The sequence below is a fragment of the Petaurus breviceps genome, unplaced genomic scaffold (assembly GCF_028583685.1).
Source record: "Petaurus breviceps papuanus isolate PSGF00001 unplaced genomic scaffold, PetGlider_PUasm1.0 558, whole genome shotgun sequence".
In the NCBI taxonomy this organism is placed as follows: Eukaryota; Metazoa; Chordata; class Mammalia; order Diprotodontia; family Petauridae; genus Petaurus; species Petaurus breviceps.
Genome location: NW_027186376.1, coordinates 1197219 through 1208379, shown reverse-complemented (window position 1 = coordinate 1208379; position 11161 = coordinate 1197219). Strand labels below are relative to the sequence as shown.

The 11161-nt window shown below is 50.7% G+C and overlaps 2 protein-coding genes across 7 annotated transcripts in view; both read right to left on the bottom strand.

Annotated features, from left to right (window-relative positions):
* The window catches only part of ADSL (adenylosuccinate lyase), a 300844-nt gene that overhangs the window by 194055 nt on the left and 95628 nt on the right, over window positions 1-11161 (bottom strand). The gene's annotated exons all lie outside the window — the stretch shown is intronic.
* TNRC6B (trinucleotide repeat containing adaptor 6B) overlaps window positions 1-11161 on the bottom strand; it is a 230321-nt gene that overhangs the window by 161854 nt on the left and 57306 nt on the right. The gene's annotated exons all lie outside the window — the stretch shown is intronic.

The window sequence follows — 11161 nt, the reverse complement described above, 5'->3', positions numbered from 1 at the left end:
CTCTCTCTCTCTCTCTCTCTCTCTCTCTCTGTCTCTCTCTCTCTCTCCTCTCCTCTCCCTCTCTCACTCTCGCCTTCCCTCTCTGCTCTCGCTCTCCCCCTCTGTCTCTCTAAAGGAAGCAGGCTGGTGATGACCTTCAAATACAGGCCTGTCATGTGACCCCGGGCAGGTCTGTCAATCAAGGGAGAAGGGGAGGGAGAAGAGGCAGGCCGGGAGGGAGGAGAAGAGGCTGGGGCTGGGGCTGGGGCTGCTGCTGCTGCCACCAAACCCCCACCCCCACCTCCACTGCAGCTGCCACCCCGCCTCCCAGGGACAGCCTGGGGGGGGGAGATGCTGAGCTGGGCCCCGGGGCCTCCTCTGCTCCCCCTAGGCCAAGGCCAGGCCAGAAAGCAGCGCCAGAGCACCTGTGGGGGGAGGGGGGGGGGCGGGAAGAGAGCCTGCAGGAGGCCCTTCCTCTACCTGGGTGTCCTACCGAGGATGCTCCGGGACCAGGCAGGGGCCCCAGACATTCCACAAAGTGAGATGGGTCACCAGGTTTGGGGAAGCCCACCTCCCAGGGATCCGGAGACTCAGAGGAGGAAATGCAACAGAGTCGCTCAAGAAACCGACCAGGAGAGCCCCCCAAGTCCCCAGGCCCAGCCTCTCAAGAAACTGACCAGGAGGGGCCCCCCCCCCAGCAGCCAGGGCCCAGCCTCTCAAGAAACTGACCAGGAGGGCCCCCCCCAGAAGCCAGGGCCCAGCCTCTCAAGAAACTGACCAGGGGGGCCCCCCCAGCAGCCAGGGCCCAGCCTCCCAAGAAACCAACCAGGAGGGCCCCCTCCCCCCCCCGGCCCAGCCCCCCCCAACCCCCCCCCGCACCCCCCCCCCCCCCCCCCCCCCCAGCCGCCTCAAGAAGCTACCCGGGGGCCCCCCCACCCCCCAGCAGCCAGGACCCAGAAGCCCCTCCCTTCCAACCACCAGGCCTGGTCTCTCCTCAGCAGCCAAACCTGGAAGAATCCAGGGTGACACAGGGAGGCCTGGGCCTGCTTCTGTGCCCCTTCTCTAGGCCACCCTCTACCTGACCATCACCGCCCTAGGCCCCAACAGAAACTCCTCTGACCCCCAAACCCGCCACATCTGTCCCCAGCCTCCTTTTCCAACCTGATTCTGCTTCACTCCCTTGCCCCACACTCTCTGGTCCCATCAAACTGGTCTGGTTGTACTCCAAGCCCATCTCTGTCGCTCTGCCAGCCTCTCCCATCCGCCTGCCAAGGGGGAAGAGGCAGCCGGGGAGCACAGGCCTTCAAATCCTGCCTCAGACTGTCCTAACAGCGACCCTGGGCAAGTCACTTAACCTCGGTCTTCCTCAATTTCCTTATCTGTAAAATGGGAATAAAAACAGCAACCACCTCCCTAGACCTGGGGGAAGATAAAATGAGGTGTTTGCCAAGCCCTCTGCAAACCTTAAGGAGCTCTCCACCTGCTGGCGGTCCCTGGAGGGGAGATAAGCTTTCTCCTTTGTTTGCAAGGTCACTGCCTAACTAAGGCTGCACCCAGTAGGCACCCACAAACAACTTGCTGTAAGTGGTAAAGGACAGTAGGCAGAAACTCTAAGAAGTGGCCTTGGGGACCTGGCCAGGCCCGAACCATGGGAAATGGCCTGGCCCCTGGCACACACACAGGCTTCACAAAAATGCCTCATCTCCCTCTGTGAGGTTGGGCCTACCTCTCTGGGGATTGTGACTCACAGAGGAGCAAGCTCTCGCTAGGAGTCTTGTCCAGGGCCATTTGGCTAGCAAGCACACCGGGCAGGATTTGATCTCAGGTTTCCTTTACCCCAAGGGGCCTCACCACCACCCGAGGCAGGAGGCCAGAGACAAGCTGCCACAGGGCCCACAGAAATGCTGGGGCTGTTACAAGGGCAGCTGGCTGGATCACTGTCTGATGATGATGATGATGATGATGATGACGAGCCTCTGTACAACAGAGAGAACAAAAACAGAAACAATTACAGCTAGCATTAATGCAGCGCCTACTGTGTGCTGGGCACTGCACTAAGCGCGTCACAGCACGATCTCATCTGACCCTCACAACAGCCCTGGGAGGGAGGTGCTCCTACCATCCCCGTTTTGCTGTGGAGGAAACTGAGGCAGGCACAGGTTAAATGACCTGCCCAGGGTCCCACAGCTAGTTAGTGTTTAAAGGCTACATTTGAACTCAGGTCTCTCTGACTCCAGGCTCAAGATCTATCCACGGTATCACCATGAGAATTCTGCACAGAATCCTACATAAATTGTCAGACTTTTAAGTTAGCTAAAACCATACAGAACAAAACGTACACATTTATAAGACAGATCAAAGGGATATCAGATGTAAACTTGGGTCCTTTCTCCATTCAATCTGACTTTTATCATGCATCAGCAATGTACCATGCTAGGTGCTGAGCCTATAAATATGCTCTAAAGGAACTGACAAGGTAGGAGAATTAGCCATGCAAACAGATAACTATATTATGTCATTCTTTTTCATTTGAATTTTTTATTTTTAAACTTAAACACCAGACAATGCACATCTCCATATACACAGCTGAACACAAAAAAGAAGACTGTTCAAGACGCCTTGAATCTCCCTTTCACTGCTTACTTTGTTAGGAAGCGTGTAATCCAGTCCATGCTTCATTTTCAAATCTGTCCTCCTTGTCAACGCTCCCTTCTGTTCATATCCGTGCGTTTAAAAAAATTTAAACAGCTTTTTGTGGGAAACTCATTCCTCTTTCCAACCAAACTCACCCCAATTAAAAATAGAAGTGAAAAGACCCCCTTTTAACAAATGAGCATAGTCAAGGAAAATGGGATTAGGCCCTCCTGGCCTCCTGAGGTTCAGAATGCTGCATTTTCAGGGCCAGCCGACCTTCAGTGGGGTCTGAGAACAGAAATACCCGAGCCCCTGGAGCCCTGTGACTGGGTTCTGGTCCACACACCCCAAGCAAGGCCCAGCCTTGCCACAGAAGTTCTCTTCCCAGAGCCCTCCTTTCTTAATGCCCCCAGGTACATGCATATAAGCACACACATTTCTGGCCCATGCCTGGTTGTGCTGGGAGGCTCCCGGGAGGCAAGCTTGCCTGTCATCCTTGGCCTTCTGGCTTGAAATGCTCTTCAGGCCCACCCAACACTCACCGGAGCAGGGTAACATCGCTAAGTGCCTACTGTGTGCCAGGCACTGTGGGTAAGCACCAGAGATACAAAGGAAGGCAAAACATCCCTCCAGCAGCGTCTAGGGTCCTGGGGAGGACAACAGTGACAGTTATGCACAAACAAGATCCAGAAGGATGAACAGGAAGGAACCAAGAGAGGGAAGGCACGAGAGAGGAGGGGTGGGATGTGGGCTGATGCTGAAGGAAGCCAGGAGTAGAGATGGGACCCAGGAGGGCAGCTCCAAGCATGGGGGACTGCCAGAGCAAATGCCCAGAGAGGAGCAAAGGAGAGTATGTTTTGGGGAACAGTATCGAAGAGGCCGTTGGGGGCAGTGGGGAGAGACACGCACACACGGAGAGGTCAGAGAGGGTAAGGAAGGGAGGGCAGGCTGGAGAGGGTTTTAAAAGCTAAAGAGAAGATTTTATCTTTATCCTGGAGGTGACAGGATGCAGCTAATTAAAAAAGAGAGGTGAAGTGGTCAGACTTGGGCTTTGGAAAGATCACTCTGGTGGCTGAATTGACAATGGACTGGAGTGGAGAGAGCACAGAGTCAGGCGGGATACCTCCCTGCCCCCACCAGTACAAGGGTCCAGGCATGAAGTGATGAGGGCAGCGCCAGAGGACAGAAGGGGGCATATTTGGGAGATGGCCAGAAGGTTGGAACAAGAGGCTATGATGACTGACTGGATGTGGGGGCTGAGAACGAGGAACCCAAGTTGGAACCTAGGCAGAGTTCAGGTGGCTGGATGTTGGTACTTTCAACAGCAACATGGCTGTTAGGAAGGGAGGGGAGGGGGCTGGGGTAGGAGCAAGAAAAGAAGTTCCATCTGGGACACACTGAGTTTAAGATGTCTGCCGCATGCCCAGTTTGAATTGTCCAAAGGGCAGTTGAAGACACAAGACCGATAGTCAGGAGGGAGGTTAGGGCTGCCAAATAAATCTGGAAATCACGTACCAAGTGAAAGTACCACGTACCAAGTACAGGAGAAGACAGGAGGGTCCAACACTGAGCCTCGGAGAACACTCACGGTTAACAGTCACGACCTGGATGAAGCACCAGCAAAACAGCCTATTCTCTGTGCCACGCGCCACATCAGAAGACTCCTGACTGCGAAGCACAGCCAAAGGACTGAAACATCCAAGGTTTATACAGCACACTACGCTGCAATCTGTAACAAATACAAATCAACTAGGCCTAGGAGTTACACTCGGCAAACACTCTCAGAATCACAGATCTCAGAACTAGAGGTGGCTAGAGGTCCAGTCTTCATTTTACATTCCGGGAAAGTGGGGCTCAGAGGGCTGGGGTCACCGGCCCAAGCTCCCCTAGGAGGGAGTCACACACAGGCATCGAACTCCCCGGCAGTGCCTCTGTTCAGCACCGCCAGGGTGTGAGCGCCATGATCTTCACAGGCTCCTGGAGGGCAGCTCCAGGCACCAGAAAACACACGAAGAGATGGAAGGTCACCCTGCTGGGGCGTCATGGAGCTAGCACAGGGGGGCTCCTCCCACTCCATCATGGAGCCTGCCTGCCCCTCAGGGTCTGGAGATCTACGCCCTCAGCTCCCAACTCTAGTGTACCAGGAGATCAGAGCTGGATATATAGATTAAATTCAACTAGACAAATATTCACTGAGCATCTTTTACTAAAGCCAAGATGGGCAAAATCCTAGCACCGATCTCTAAAGGGGAGGTTTGTGAGTATCTAGAAAAAGAAACAGTGAGAATTAATATATGTTTATCGAAAATAACTCCTGCCAGACTAACCTCATTTCCTTTTATATTAAAAAAAAATAATTTAGACAGGGTACTAGTTTGTTACAGCAGGGGAATGCCATAGACTAAATAGGTCTAGATTTCTCAAGGTATATATTCTCATTGAAAAAATGAGAGATTTGAAGCAGGAGGGAGATACAGAGTTTAAGTAAACAGGACACAGTCCCTGACTAGGAGTTTAGAATCAGGGAGGAGGTTAAGACATCCACAGAACACAGGAGCGCACATTCTACATGATGAGTATTGGGAAGGAGCTGAGGGAGGGTTTCACCCAGGAAGCTAAATGGATTCAAACCTTGAAAGACAGGCAGGAAGTCAGCAGCCTGGGATAAGGGGAGAGGTACAGGGAATTGGGCAGGGCAAACAGAGCAGACTCAAAAATTTAGGGAACATTCATTAGCCTAGTTTGGCCTAAGCCAACTGGGAAACAAAGGGAGTCACCAAATAATGGGAGTAACACGAACAGATCTATGCTTTAAAGAGATTCATACAAAAAAAGGGATGGATATGGTAGTGATGTACATTGGACTGAGGTGGAGAGGAGGGAACAGAGGTGGCTACAAGCGTTAGGAACCAAGAGTTATAGAGGGCAGAAGAAGGGGAGTAAGGAAGACACAGAAAGGAAAAGACAACTGCCAGCTGTCACAGAACCCTAGGACTCGGCAAAGGCGGACGAGGAGCGCGGAGAAGCAGGTTAGGAGAACGGGTGACTGACCACAAGTGCCACTGGTCATGGAAATCAGGGAGGAAGAGAAGCAGGTTTCCATGGTCCCAAAGGATTGGGGATCCGGAAAGCACCCCACAGAAACTCTTGGAGGTACTGAGGAAGGGCGTCAAAGGTGCCCCATGGCCTTCTCTCTGTCAGTGAAGTAGGAAATGAAGGTTATCAGAAGGGCAGGGGGGGGTGGTGTATGTAAGTGTGAGTGTGTGTGTGACACAGATTGACAAATTAAGGAGACAGGAGAAAGATCTGGAACAGGCACCGTAGATAGTCAATACAATTCCATTTCAGGTTTTCCAAAATGTTTTACAAAACTATGATAGTGAATCTAGTAAAAACCTTGAAATTCTAATACAGGCCAGCACAACATATGGCCAGCCCATCAGAGGATTTCAGGTGCCACAAAAAATGTAGAGAACGTAAAAGAAAGTAAAGATGGAACAAGTGCTCTGTCCGCCTTCCACTAGTCACTACTGTGCTGGCGTGTAACTGGTGGGTGGGCTGCCGCGGCTCATGCTCTCCTGTCTGTCATGTGACCATGGCTACCGCCTATCATCAGCTACAGCTTTCTGCTGTGCTTTTGGTTCCTAAATGTAAACAGTAAGAAAGATGAAAAATGTACTAAAACTTGTACTGCTTGGCAAAGTAATTTTTTTATTAATGTGATTTCATATAAATAAAAATCTTAATAGGTGTTAATTGATATTAATTGAAATTTCCCCATTTTAAGATATGGTTTATTTGTAAAATAATCATTTAATTATACCTTTACTTGGAAGCAAGCCGCTAAAAACTTATCTGTGACCCCAAGAAGTTTAGCCTTTTTAAATTTTGGCCCCTATCTACTGCCAAGTTATTGATTTAAATGAAAAACAGCACATTTGCCTACAAAACTGGGTTAGATGGAGCACCATTTCCCACCTGGGGAGATCCCCTAACTCTCTAATAATCCCCTGGCTAAGCTGCCTGGTTTGCTAATGCAGACTCTACACAGACTACACGCCCATGCCTGAGAACCTCGGACGATGGGGGCAGGGGCCCTGGACTGGAATCTAGGAGTCTGGCACCGATGGCCTCCAAGGCCCCTTTCCGCTCTGGTCCCTTCTCTTGGGGGTCTAGGCCTCTAGTTCCTCCCCATAATATGAAGTAGTTAAACCCAAAGGCCTCTGACGTCTTCCAGATCTAAAGTTCTAAGTAGCTGAAAACAGAATTTAAAGAAAAAAAAGCTTTCAAGCAACAGCTGTCTGTGCAAGCTTGCTAGTGGGATGATCCCAACAAGGCTGCTTCCCAGCGACGAGAGTCTCTGAGGGTTCTGAATTTAAATGCCAGTTAGAAAACACTCTCCACATTTGTATTCTGGGGATAATGATGTAGATGAAAGTAGTGAATCTGAAATAATTTAGGTGTGGTTGTCTTTAGGAAGTATCCATAAATATATTACAAAACTTAATCAAAAGAATAATTTCTGCCTTGCAAAACTAACTTCAAGTCTAATGGGATAGATAGATATGAAACCCAGGCCAGTGGAGCAGGGTTTGGAGACGAAGGGAACGGAAACCCGGAGAGCTTCTCTTAGGATAAGGGCACTGACTAGGGGAGTGCCAAGGGGCCTCCTGGAACTAAAAGCAAGGAATCTAGGATTGGAGAATGGACTTAGTAGAGATACATTAGGAAGAACTAAAGGGGCTCGAAGCCTGAAGACAGAACAAAAGAGGCAACAGTTAAACCCAAGCCCCACATCACTCTCTTTATAAAAGCTGCCTCCCCTTCTATTTACTTATTTGCCTACATGATGTTGGGGGCAGCAGAGTGGTACAACGGATAGAGCCTAGGGCCTGGAGGCAGGAGAACTCATCTGCCTGAGTTCAAATCAGACACTTCCTAGCTGTGTGACCCTGGGCAAGTCACTTGACCCTGACTGCCTTAGTTTCCTCATCTGGGAATGGCAATCCACTGCAGTATTTCTGCCACGAAAACCCCAAGTGGGGTCAACCAAGAGTTGAACACAACTGAACAGCAGCTACATGCTATTAATCCCTCACAGACTGCCTTTTCAAAGGCAATGCCTGCCTCCAAATCCAAGTAAGCCAGTCCAGTGTTTTGCACACAGTCCTAGCTTAATGTTTGTTGAACTGAACTGGCTTAAGCGAGTGGTCCAAACATTCAGAGACTTCCCTGGAAGAAATGCTCCTGGCTGCCGGGGGGCAGTCTGGGACAGCATCTGGGAGGAAGGGGAGGATCTGGGCAGGTGGAGCGATGCAGAGAGGTCAGTTTAGGCAAGTCCAACCCAAGGAATAAAAAGTGAGCACTGAATCTTTCATGATCAACACTGCAGGCTCCTCCAGAGTCCCTCATCCTTGTCACTACTTAACAAATCATACGGAGAAAGTACAGGTGAGAGGCCAGGTTAGGGTAGCAAGGGCCAGCGCACCAGGCAGGACCAATCCCTCTTTGCAGATGACATCCTTCCCCCAGGGCTCAGCTCCTTCACCTAGGAAGGAGGGGGCTGGGCTGGCTAATCTCGGAGGCCCCTACTAGCTCAAAGTCCCTGGTCCCTTCAATCCTGCCGGGAACACAAACCGCTCATTCGGTCCTCGACCTGTCCTGCCATGTCTGGGAATTGCCAGCCTATGGCCATGCTATACTTTGTATTAGACCGCAATCTACCAAGATCAGTGCCCGCCTCTTCCACATGCCCACCTCTCGGGGCCTTCCCCATCAGCCCTTGGGCAAAAGATAGAAAAACACTAATTTGTGTGCAAACTTGGAATGGGATGAACACCTCAGGAGGCAGCCAGTTCTCTAACAGTCAGCTGGTTGGCACAGTAGCTGACGCTCTGGGCCTAGAGGCAGGAAGACCTCCTAACACTAGCAGTGTATACCTTCTCTGTTCATCTTCACTTCAATGCTGTCTATCTCCCCCTTTGGAATGACAGCTCCCGGAGGGCAGGAACTGTATGGGCCTTTGCCATACACAGGAGCCCTTAATAAGTGCTCACAAACTGCACTGCAATACTGGGGAAACTTCACATGACTTCTGGAACATGTTAAGCTGCTTTCCAACAGAAACCTCCACCCAGACTGCCTCAGTGGTACTGTATGGCTTCAAATCACAGAATACCACAGTGTCCAAAGAGCTACAAACTCAATGACCCCACGGGCTCACACAGGGAGGCTGGGTGAGGCTGAAGCCTGGCCCCACCCTTAATTACCACCTGTGTGCCCCTGGCCAATGCACTGCCAGCCTCACAGGGCCTCAGATCCTCAGCTCTCCAATAAGGAGCCTGGATTGGGGGACCCCATGGTCCCTTCCAGCTTCAGGCCTATGGTCCTACAATCCATAAATAGGCTACAGCAGATTAAACACCAGGGATGCTTCGGACACAAATGTAAGTATCTAGGGAATGTATTATCTGAAAGGAAGGTGTGCCAATCAGGAATAAGAACAAGGGATTAATGCCCTCATTCCAGAGGCCAGGTATTAAACACCTGCAACAAGGAGCAGGGCTCTAAGCTAAGCTAAGACTATGCCAAACCCCAAACTGATCCCCTGGAGGAGCAGAGCTGGGCAGATCATCCTTGGAGGATTTCTGGGAGAATGAGGCAAGCATCCCAGGAGATCCAAAGGGAGCATCAGTGAGCTCATGCTGCTAGCAGAGGGAAGCAAGGGGGCGGGCCAGCCAGTGAGGGGCAGCCGGTGGAGGGGCCACAAGGCTGGCATCACTTCAGAAGGCCAGAGGAGCGGCTGGGTGGTTCTCTGGGTTGGGTTTTGGCGTTCTGGCTGTTTTTGCAGACCTTTAAGCTAGGAAGAAAATAACTGGAACAGAATTTTATCAGGAGATCAGAATGAACTTGACTCCCCAACAGGAACTAAAGCCACAACAAATCCACCCTAGTGCCCTTGCCTAGTGAGAGGTCTGGGCCCAGCCACGGGCTGCATTCTTCCTTCTGAATCATCCTCTTAAACTGGCTGAGCATCATTTCCAGCTTTCAGGTAGGACTTCCCATTCGAATTCGGAACAGATCCTCCTCAGAAAGAGAAATCAGACAAGACCATAGCCTCGGGGGACAGAACTGTAGACAAAACTAGATAATTAGCAGTGTAAACAATCGCTCCAAAGTAGTTAGTCCACACGACTTAGCCCAGGAATTAAGATCTGTTTTACTAGGAAAGGCTGCTGGGTCCGAACCAGGAAGATCAGGGTTCTGGCGCCCCACACCTCCCAGCCAGCAGACTTTGGGCAAGTCCGCTAACCTTTCTCAGGGCTGAGGCCAAATCCTGACAACAATAAGGTAGAGAGGAGCCAACGGCCTCGGCCTGGGAAGAGGGAGCTTCCTCTGCTGAGGAAATTACAGTCCCTATCCCTACTTTTGGTAAATAACAAAAGCTATTAAGAAAACAGCCATTTAAAAACCATAAAGAAGCCAGTTAAAGAACAGGAAAGATTCACCAGAAAAATGAAAGTCAGCCCAAGTGCAATCCCTGCCCCAGCAGACTAGGGGTCTAGGAGAGGGGCCCAGAGCAGGAGAACGGACCGGGCCCTGAGCTCTGGCGCCCTAGACAAGGCAAAGGGAGGGACTGGGGAACCAAGATCGCCTTGTAACTAGTTTGGCTGAGACTTAGTTTCGAAATCAACCCATTCATTCACCCAAGTGCTCTTCTCTTCGCAGCTAACACCTGGCCACAGAACCAAAGAATGAACAAGAATGTTCTTGGGAAACCTCACAGCCCAGCCTTCAGGGAGGAGGGTGGGCCAACTTCGAAGCCAGTTTCTGCTCCCCCTTCTCGAAAGCTGTATTCGTTCTTACAACTGCGTCTGTGTTCTATATGCCACATGATTAAAGCTATAGATTTTAATGAAGTAATTATATGGTAATAAACTCAGCTCGCTTGATTTTCCTGGGGTAGATCTTAGAGACAGTAATCAGAGAATGATCACAGAAGACAAATACTAAGTAAGCCCATTTCAAAGTAGTCATTCCAAATCATAGCTGGTCTCTTTGCATTTTACGTGCCACAAATAAAAAGGGATTTTGATGAAGAACAAAGCAGCACCCTCTGCCTTTCCCCCCAAAACTTTCAATACCACAGATGCTGTATGTAATTCAGCAGCCTCAGCGACAAATGTCCAAAATGCACAAAGAGAACTCTTCTATTTCCAAAGGCAAGTCTTTGCTAGGGCACTGCGCTGTGCAGGCCAACCCCGATTCTACTGTGCCGCCATTGTGGGCCTGGAGGACTCAGCTAGCCAGCACTGACCCACAAGCACACACAAGATTTAGTCTCCTATTGGGTGCTTAGCTCCCGCCCTACGTGAACAATAGCTTAACAGAACCCTGGGAAAGTGAGTGGCTACAGCGGCTGAACATGGGAAACTCGGCTCTGTGAGCAGGAAGGACCTGAGGCACTTCCCAGCCCTCAGCAAGAGGTCTCACAGGGCCCAGAGCCCACTGTGCAGTCTGATGAGCCTCAGAGGCTGTGACTTTGACC